A 10,382-nucleotide genomic window follows, 5' to 3' on the forward strand; every position below is an offset into this window, starting at 1 on the left:
TTTTTGATTTACATAACAAATTTGGAACTTACAGAGAAAGCTTTCCTAATATAGTGAGTATGTGACTGAGTAATATAGTTTGCTATTAAAAATCATGTCTCAAAAATTTTATTTTTCCACAAAAAAACACTTATCTTACATGATTTCATTAATGATTGTGAGTGCTCCATAGCATCAATAATAGCATCAGGCCTTGGGGCCTCCCCTTGAGCTGGATCTCACTTTGGACCTGTCACTGGATCTCCTTTCCCTCAGTCTCATCTCCATTTTTGTCCCTGAAGTTCTTTTAGACAGAGATAATTCTAGGTCAGAGTTTTTGACTGTGGAATGTCAACCCTGTCCCTCACTTGATACCTGTCTTTCTGCTGGAGGTTGGCTTTACAATTCCTTCTCCCTACTGTAGGGTATTTCATTTAGGGTTCCTCCCTTTGAGTCCTTAGAATCTCTCACTTCCCAGGTCTGTAGTACATTCTGCAGGGTCCCCCCAACCTCCTACCTCCAGAAGTAGCCTGTTACCATTCTTTCTGTTGGCCCTCAGGGCTTCAGCCCTTTTCTCCCACCTTATACCAGATCATTTTCCTCCCACCTGCCCCCATCCCCTTTCCTTTGCAAATCTCTTTCTCCTCCCCCACCCCGTTGTCTATTATCAAAAAACACATGGGCGATTGAAATATATGACTAAAATTTTTTTCTAGGTTAGTCAAATTCAAGTCATAACTTGAATAAAATTATGTTCTCTATTGGAACTTTTCCCCCATTTTTATGAAGTTAGTTTACGTATTTACATTCCAAAATTGCCCCCCTTTCTGATCCTCCCACCTTGAGTTCTTCACACACAAACTGCCTCTGAGAGGGTGCCCTCCCACCTGTCCACCCACCCTCTCGTCACCCCCATCCGTATCCTTCCTGCCTGGAACATCAAGTTTCCACAGGATTAAGATCATCCTTTCCCACGGAGGATGGACAAGGCAATCCTCCACTAAAAATATGCCAGGAACAGTGGATCAGCCTAGGTATGCTCCACAGTTATTGGTATAGTCTCTGGGAGCTCTGAGGGTTCTGGGTCAGTGGACACTGGTGATCTCACTATAGGGTTACAATCCCTCTCAGCTTCTTCAGTCCTTCCCCTAACTCCTCCATGAGTCCACAAACTCAGTCCAATTTTGATGTAATTATCTGCATTTTTTCTCAGTCAAATGCTGGTAGAGTCTCCCAATGCAGAGAATTCATAATTCTCCCTATTGACTTAGAGACAATTCCTTTAGGCTCTGCCCAACAGATACCTAGCAATAGCTTGATTGCATTATCACCTGTAGCCATTACTACTTGACACCTCTCTCTCTCTCTCTCTCTCTCTCTCTCTCTCTCTCTCTCTCTCTCTCTGTTTTCCAATGGGTTCCTGGTTGGCCTCTCTTTCCCTCTTTCTCCCTTTTTTGTCCTTTTCTGTCCACCATTTCTCTGCCTCTGCCTCTACCCCCTTTCAGATCTCTATTCCTATCCCTTCCTAAAAATATTAAATTCCCTTAAATCAGGGCTGTCTCACGGTGTGATTTCTCAGAGAAACACCTTGGCAGGGGGCTGCCAGATATTCTCTTATTCCCACTGGTGCATTATATATTCCGTATTGCATTTTATTTCATAACACTCCATCATGTTTCAGTTCTTTATCAATGATAGACGCATACCTAAAATGCCAAATAAATGCAAATACGCATTTTTTTTGACAAATAGTGAATAAGCTAGTATATTTTATACCTGTGGTAACATATCAAGAAGCTAAAACAATAAACTGTAAACGATCTTAAAAAAATACTCCCTGAGGTGGAATGAAGTTTTGGATATTTTGAAAAGAAAACTTGAACTCTGTAGTTGCATATGTCAATGTGTGTGAAATTCCTGTTATTTATGAGAATGTGAAGTATTTTTTTCCATTTCTTGTTAATTGCTTATGACAGCTAAGAGTTAAAATATGGATCTCTTATATAATGCAAGAGAACAGCTGCAGTGCAGTCTGCTTCTACTGATGCTCTTGACAATGTGTCTCCTAATACCCTAAAAACAGCCTCTCCCTGCATGGCTGTAACTTCACACGTTCAGGCTCCAACAATTGGCATAGTGAAATATTCAAGTTCCATTCTGAGGAAAACCCATTTCCACCTATCTCTAAGAGACTGGGAGAAAGTTTTTTCACTGATGACTGAAAGTAAATTACCAATTACTAGCATTTACGATCTCTCCTTGACTACTTAAGGATATAGCTAAAATTGAACACGGGATATTTTGTCAACAATCTAGATATAACTATAATGGTACAATAGTAAACATATTAAGAGACAGAAAGGGATTATGTGGGACTTGAGAAGTTATTCTAAAGACAAAACACAGAAATCTGTTTATTTTAATATAATTAATATTGTCTCTGGTGAAATTATAGCTATTTACCAAAAGAAATTTTCTTTCTTTATTTGTTCATTTAAAATTTTGTTTTTATTTCAACCAGATTCACTTCACTTTCCTTCTCCCTTTCCTAACCAGCCCCTTGAGGAACTTCTCTCTACCTTTCTGGTTATCCTTCCACCAATCCTTGCCATTAACCTCATTCTCTAATTGGTAGACTCTTTTTCTTCATTATTGTTACATATACGTGTATATGCTCAAGTATGTAAGCAGCCCCGCTGAGCCAGTTTTCGTTATTTGTGTGTAGGGTTTCAGGGCTGACCAATGCTCATTGGGAAACCACTGTAAAAGCTCCTTCCTGGAATGAATGAATTCTCCTCCAAGTAGTAATTAGTAATCTGTATTTCTCTCCAGGTATAGAGACTGCAAGATTTTATTCCTTCCATGCTAATATGTCCTAGTGAGTGACATTGTTCTGGGCTCATTTCTGCAGACTATTCTGTGACAGGCTCTGTCATATTATAGTGCCTGATATTCTTGAGCTTGCAATATTTCTGACTCCTTGTCATGATCCCTGAGCCATAAAGCAGGATTTGGGAGATTGATGTAACAGATGGAGTTTGTAAAAGTAACTTTTATTCACCTGATGCAATTGTAGTCTTTGGAGGCTTGTTGCTGAGTAAGTTCACCATTTGTAGATCTTTCTGAACTCTGGCTGGCTACGTCAACTCAGCTGTTCTGTCACAAACTCTTCTCTAAGCCGACTGATGCAATCTGGCTTCCTTCAGCTTCTGGCTATATAGATCTCTTTGGCCTCAAACTAAGTATTGCAATCTGTTTTAATCTTCTGGCGCCTTCTTATTCTCTGGTTTCAACTGCCTCTGCTGATGGGCAATGAATTACACAAACTCACAAAGTAACTGAATTCAACTCCATGATCTGCAATGGGTCCCAACTCCATGCTCTGCAATGGGTCCCAACTCCATGCTCCGCAATGGGTCCCAACTCCATGCTCCGCAATGGATCCCAATTCCATGCTCTGCAATGGGTCCCAACTGAACGGACAGATGTTCTCCCTGAATTGCTCTTAATTAGCTTTTCTCCTGAGACTTGGGAGTATCCTATCTTTGAGTCATTCTGTCGTTTTTTTTTTTTTTCTCTGATTCATCATTATATCTGCTCCTCAATTAAATATTATTGTTATGATTAAAGGTGTATACTAAAGGATTCTAGTCGGAAGGAATAAAATGTGTACTCAGGGCATGTCTGCGTTTCTGCCATTTTGCATTCATTAGTCCCATGCCTACCGTTACCATATCTAAAATTTCTGGAAGACTGAGATCTTTCAGAGAATGCTCTAGGGGATTGCCTACAATTCCCTAGACTTTGTAGCTGTAGAAACGAACACTTTTTATTTTTAGATCATGGCTCCACAGCCTTAGCTATGAAATATTCTACAGCCTGACAACAAACCAAAATGCCAAAACCCCCACAAAACTACCAAATCAATCAGAATCCCTTCTAGTACCGTGCATATTGGGAAAGGAATGCTCCATTTGTAACATGGGTTGCCCAAGATCATGCAACTATTTTTTTATTTATTTACAGGCTGTTGCTCTCTATGCACAAGGGCTTGTCAGTTAACCATTTTAAAGGTAGGGCTGCTGTTTGCCTATCTCCAGAATTTCTTGTTCTAATGGAGCTAGTCTGCATTTCATTAATGGGCTACTTGTGGCTAAGTCCAGAGCAATATTCCCTTTCATAGTCCACTGTATTGTTCAGAATTTTGGTTTTGGAACATTTCAAATTTCTGTACTGCAGACGCTTCATTTCTATAATGATAATCATCCACAAATGAAGGTGGTAATATGGGTTGAATTTTATGTAAGCTATTGGATTGCTAATAAGGATTTAAGGGGGTTGGAGAGATGATTCAGCCATTAAAAGTTAGGCTCATAACCAAAATTAAGTTTTTGTTTCTTTCAGTGTAAGTTTAAGGCTGAAATTAAGATGTCAGGGTCCTTTAGAGAATTATCACAGCTACCAATAAAGTTCCTGAACTCAATCCTGTCCTTGGACAGGAAACCAAATTCTAAATCCATCAATGATAACTGCTTAAAGAAAATATACCAAACAGATCATATGACTCATAATCAAAAAGAAAAAAAAGAAAAAACAAATATGAAAATGGTATCACTGAAACAGGTAGTATAGAAGACATAAGTTACAGAATTCAGTTCCTGCTGCATCTCACCTCTCCCCCAAGAGCCACTCCTCTGTTTCCCTACAGAAATAAACAGGGATCCCTGTGATATCAAATAATCACATCAAAGCAAGATAAAATAAGAATATACACAAATTAACATACCAGGAAGGGCCATGTAATCCAGTAGGAGGAAAAGGGTCACAAATAGCAGGAAAACATGACAAAGAAATTCCTACTCCAACTTGTAGGAATCCCATATTCACATCAAGCTAACATATATGCATAAGCCCTAGCACAGAGCCATGTGTGCTCAGTGATTGCTGCTGCTTCAGTATATGAGCTACTGTGAACCCTGCTTAGCTGATTCTATGGGCCATGTTCTCCATTTGCCCTTGACAGGTCTGACTCCTACAGTTCTTCCGACTCGTCTGCAGGGTTCTTTGAGCACCAAGAGAAGGGGACCTAACAAACATCTCCAATTTGGGCTCTCCACCTAATGTTTGCCTGAGGTTCTCTATATTTACTTCTGCCTCTTTCAGAGAAAGCCTCTCCCATGTCGACTTGACTTGGCACCAATAAAGCAAAATACCATTAGGAATCCTTTTAATGATATTTATTTATCCTGCTTCCTGGTCATTTACACAATATTGGGCATGGGCTCCCTCTCATTTTTGCCTGTATAATTGAGTTTTTCTTTAAATTTATTTCTTAGTACATTTATCTCATGGGTTAAAGAACATCAATATTTGGTTCACTGTGCAAACTCTCATGAAATTTACAAACTTTTTTCTTACCTTATATTCTTCATAGTCTTCCCCACATTCAGTGTTGACAAAACTTCTACTATTGTATAGCCAGAATTTTGCAACTAGTGAAGTTCACTATTGTGTTGATATAATACATTTCTACTATTTATTATTTATATTTCTCACAATTCCTAAATTGCTGTTTCTCACAGTTTTTAACTTCTTTCTTTTCTTTTCTAGCACTCTTCCTCCACTTCTTTTCTTTGTCGTTCTCTTTCTATCTCTGTATTTTCTTCTGTAAAAATTTGTGAGATAAATATATTCCTCCAGTACAATGTGATACAGTATGTTTTGTTTAGTGTTTCAAATAGTCCAATAACAATTCCTATTCATTGTTTTACTGTAAAAATAAACCTACACAAAATTTAAATAAGTTATCTTTGACTCTGTAATTTCCTGATTCATGCAATATTTAATATTATTTGTACCTTACTAATTTGATGTTAAAGAAAATTACATCTTCATGAAATTGTACATATAACCCCAAGAATATGCTCACATATTCATTTTAAACACTTAGTTCACTTTCCAGTTGTGTGTATATGTGCGTGTTTATGTGAATGTTTGCCTCATGTGGCCCTGTGCTGTCAGATACTAGAAGGTCTTAAATCTCCTGAATTTATGTTCTTGGGGGGGTTTCCACCTTCAACTGTAATGCCTATAAACCAAATCAGGTCCTTCTAAAGAGAGCAAATTGTGTGTAAACAATTAATAGTGTCTCTATCATCCAGAGTATGAAGCATTAATGTAAATAGTTGTGTAATATTTAGAGATTTTACCTTTTTAATTTTTTTTTTTTTTGATTTGGGGTCAATAGTCATTTGGAATCACTGGGAAGATTGAAAAGAGGGACAGAGTTGTGTATGAACATAGACAAAAGACAAGAGGCATAGTGTCTGAAACAGTAAATGATACATCTTCTAAAAGAAGAGACATACAGAAGACTCTAAAGCCACACCTAAAATTTATTTGATGAACACTATTAGTACCTTTCTAGATAATCTGGAATAACAAATAGAGATAAAAATACATTTTCTCTATAGTGTACCTCACATGTCCCTGCAATTCTTTCAAATGGAATATACAAAACTAAATCTCCAGACTTGTGCCTCAGAGTTCTTTCTTTTTTTTCAAATCATATCTTTAAGTCTTCCTACACAAAACCAAATGATCCTTTCTTAGTGCTTAAAGGGATTTTTCGTTGTTATTTAACTCTTAAAATAGATTTAAAATTCCACAACATAAACTAGAGAAAATTTTCTCGCAGTCTGAGGATTCTGCAAAGCACTGGACTGTCTGGTTTCTCTTAAGCGAGAGGAGACCAGGGGACATTACTGTGGGACAGGGCTCACTGCAGAATCGGGCTTCCCTGCTCCTCTTTCTGTGGTGACTCAGGATTATCCCTGCAATGCTCTCCCTCACTGCCACTGTCCCGTCCTTCTGGCAGGGACTGGTGGTCCTGAGGAGACCTTGTGTGCAGAAACAGCCCCTTTCCGTTGGGGTAAGATTGTAAAAAATGCCTCTTGCCAGTCTCTTGTTTCCAAGAACTCCAGGATAATTTCAAACACATGGTTAACCACCAGGCGTTTTCGACTATTCATCTTCACAAAATCTGCAAGAGGGAGCTGTGCATGTGTGATTCCTTAACTGGATGCTTGTTTAAATGTGAGTCCCTTGTGATGGTTGTGGTCCACTAGCCCTCCAATCACGTAAGCCTTTGACTCATCTAAGTCCTTCAGTACATTAGGTGAGTCCGACGTCAGCTAAACCAGATTTTCTTTTCTTTTCTTTTCTTTTCTTTTCTTTTCTTTTCTTTTCTTTTCTTTTCTTTTCTTTTCTCTTCTTTTCTTTTTTTTTTTTTTTTTTTTTTTGAGTTCACTATAGTGCTCTGATTTGATGTGATGTGAATATCCTTCCAGTTGACCCATCCTTGGTCGTTTTCATCCATGTTCTTCTTCAGTTGACCTCCATAGATTGTCAAGTAAAACTGCACTGGATGAGATGCTCGGTGGTTTTCTGCATAACATCGTTGAATCTGTTTATGAAGTTTCTTAATATCCTTTAACACCATCAAGTGATGAAAGCTACAGTCGATGATGACCAGGTGGAGGCTACTACGAGCAACATCTCTCTGAATACGCTTCCTGTCGTTTCCATCTTCCATCTGACGTCGTTCTAATTTCTTTCTCTTGTGTTGTTCTTTTCGTTTTTTCCTTGCGCTGTTCACGTTGCTCTTCCCGCTGCTTTTGCTTCATCAGCTTCTTCAGTTGACATTTAGATATTTGCTCAGTCCCTGCATCCACTCTCGGCTTCTGTCTTTCCTCTTCACTGTCACTCGCACCCAGCTTTTTTTCCACATTAGGAAACTCAATGGATGCTGGCAGCATTTCAGATGACATATTTGTTCTCTCTCATCCTCAGCTCACCATGAGACCGAGCCGCATGGGCAGCAACCGCCCCTCGGCGCCCTACATCCGACAGCCTGGCCCAGGGAAGGGAAAAGGTGCCTGAGATTTCAATTGTGTATTACTTAATAGGAAACTACAAAAACATTAATTTCAAATTAGTTAGGATTTTGATTTGTTTTAACTTTATTAGTCAAATACACAGTTAAATGTATACATTTCTAAAATAGTCAATTAAATTTTCTGGCTAGTTTGCTCTAATTTAAATTTTTTATTTACAATATCATGTCATTTGAAGTTAACAGTAGGCACTGAGCACTGTGTTGCATGGCTAGCTATGAGTCTTCTTGCCCGTACTTACATTCTTTTTGTCCTTTGGTCTCAACTATGTCTCCTAAATACTGCAGGTATACAGCTGCCTGTGCCATATGTTCCCACTACTAATATACTCAGTCTAAGCCTGTTGGGTCAAGGAAACTTATGCTGAATCCATTACAACTGTGAGCAAAGCAGGACTTCTATTTCCAGCAAGAATTTTGTCACAATGAAAAACAAGAACGTTTTTAAAGCATAAAACAATTCTTCTGATTGATATAGTTAAATATATATGCTGTGATATATAATATATATTCATATGCTGTAATTTACAAGAATTAAGGGCAGTTAAAGAATTTGGAAAATGCTTTGTTGTAGGAATAGAGTGTTGTTGAGAAGGTTGCTATTATTGTCATATAGCATATGTATATATGTGTGCAGACATGTGATTATTTGCAATTTTCCACTTTTTATTAGCTTAGAGATAGAATAAGCATTCATCTATGTATACACTTTATTTTTTATTTATTTTTCTGAACTAATTTGTTATTGTAATATGAGTTTGACAACATTTTATTCCTTACTGAATAAGCAACACAGACACTCTGTAGAAACATTTTAAACACAGCCTTGGTATCAATTCTACACTTGCCAAAAAGGAGACTTGGTATTTAATGTTTAACAATTTGTTTAAATATTAAATAGAAATTTGTCTTCTGATTAATTAAAATGAGAAAAAAATGCTAAAATCCTGAATTTTTAATGCATGCAAATGTCCAAAAAGCAGCATGAAACATACATTATGAGCACTCTGACAGTCACTAAGATTCTTTCCTCAATTACATCCTTTTATTTTGCATTTCTTTTGCAATATATTCAGATCACAGGTTGAGAAATGCTTATCATTCAGCAAGCTCTCTGATCTGACAAGGGAAATGAAAGGAAAGGACTTTGCTTTTTACAATTCAGTTGCTAACCTGCTCTGGTCTTTATTTGTCCTTGGTCAGGATAAGAATACTAAAGACAAGAAAGAAGAATCTTTTGTACTTCAGTGTCCCTGAAAGGTTCTTTAAGGAAGCTTCCACTATAGTCAATATTTCAGCCCCATGAGTGAGCTTTTCCTCTTGTTTGTGTGAGAATGTTTTTCAAGCCCTTTCATTCTTGAAACCTAATGAATGTAATAATATGTTATCACTTCTTTCATTTAAGAATCATCGTCTATTTAGGTTAAAAACATGACCTACAGAGTTTACAAAATCAGCAATCATTTATATTTTTCATTTTAACTAAGCAGTTCTACTGTTCGATATCCTTGATATTTTCTCTGAAGTGCTTTGTCTCTTAAATAATAATCTAGGTTGTATATGCACACAGAATTTAGAATCACTAGATTTATTTAGCCAATTACATAGTATACTGGCTAGTTTTGTGTCAACTTGACACAGCTGGAGTTATCACAGAGAAAGGAGATTCAGTCGGGAAAATGCCTCCAGGAGATCCAGCTGTAAGGCATTTTCTCAATTAGTGAGCAAGGGGGAGGTCCCATTGTGGGTGGGACCATCTCTGGGCTAGTAGTCTGGGGTTCTATAAGAGAGCAGGCTGAGCAAACCAGAGGAGGCAAGCCAGTAAAGAACATCCCTTCATGGCTTCTGCATCAGCTCCTGCTCCCTGACCTGTTTGAGTTCCAGTCCTGATTTCTTTCAGTGATGAACAGCAATGTGGAAATGTAAGCTGATTAAACCCTTTCTTCCCCAATTTGCTTCTTGGTCATGATGTTTGTGCAGGAATAGAAGCCCTGACTAGGACACATCGTCAGTAACCAACCATCATTATGAATATTTAAATTTTTTATTGGTTATTTTATTTGTTTACATTTCAAATGTTATCTCCCTTCCTGATTTTCCCTCCACCCTCCCTCCTGCCTTTACGACTGTGCTCACCCACCCACACATCCACTACTACTCTAGCATTCCCCTATGTTGGGGCATTGAGTCTACACAGGACCAACCCCCCCCCCCCATTGATACCAGATAAGGTCCTCCTCTGCTACATATCTAGCTGGAGCCATGGGTCTCTCCGTATGTGTTCTTTGGTTGGTGGTTTAGTCCCTGGGAGCCCTGGGGGGGTAGGGGTGTACTGGTTGGTTGATAATTTTGTTCTTTCTATGGGGTTGCAAACCCCTTCAGTTCCCACAGTCCTTCTTCAATTGTGGTCCCTGTCCTCAATCTGATGGTTGGCTGGGAGCATGCATGC

At 38.3% G+C, this 10,382-nt stretch overlaps 1 pseudogene; it reads right to left on the reverse strand.

Moving 5' to 3' along the window:
- Nucleotides 1–6,757: 6,757 nt before the first annotated feature.
- Nucleotides 6,758–7,808, reverse strand: LOC110325958 (annotated as a pseudogene).
- Between the last annotated feature and the right edge of the window lie 2,574 nt (nt 7,809–10,382).

The sequence above is a fragment of the Mus pahari genome, chromosome 8, assembly GCF_900095145.1.
Source record: "Mus pahari chromosome 8, PAHARI_EIJ_v1.1, whole genome shotgun sequence".
NCBI classification, from domain to species: domain Eukaryota; kingdom Metazoa; phylum Chordata; class Mammalia; order Rodentia; family Muridae; genus Mus; species Mus pahari.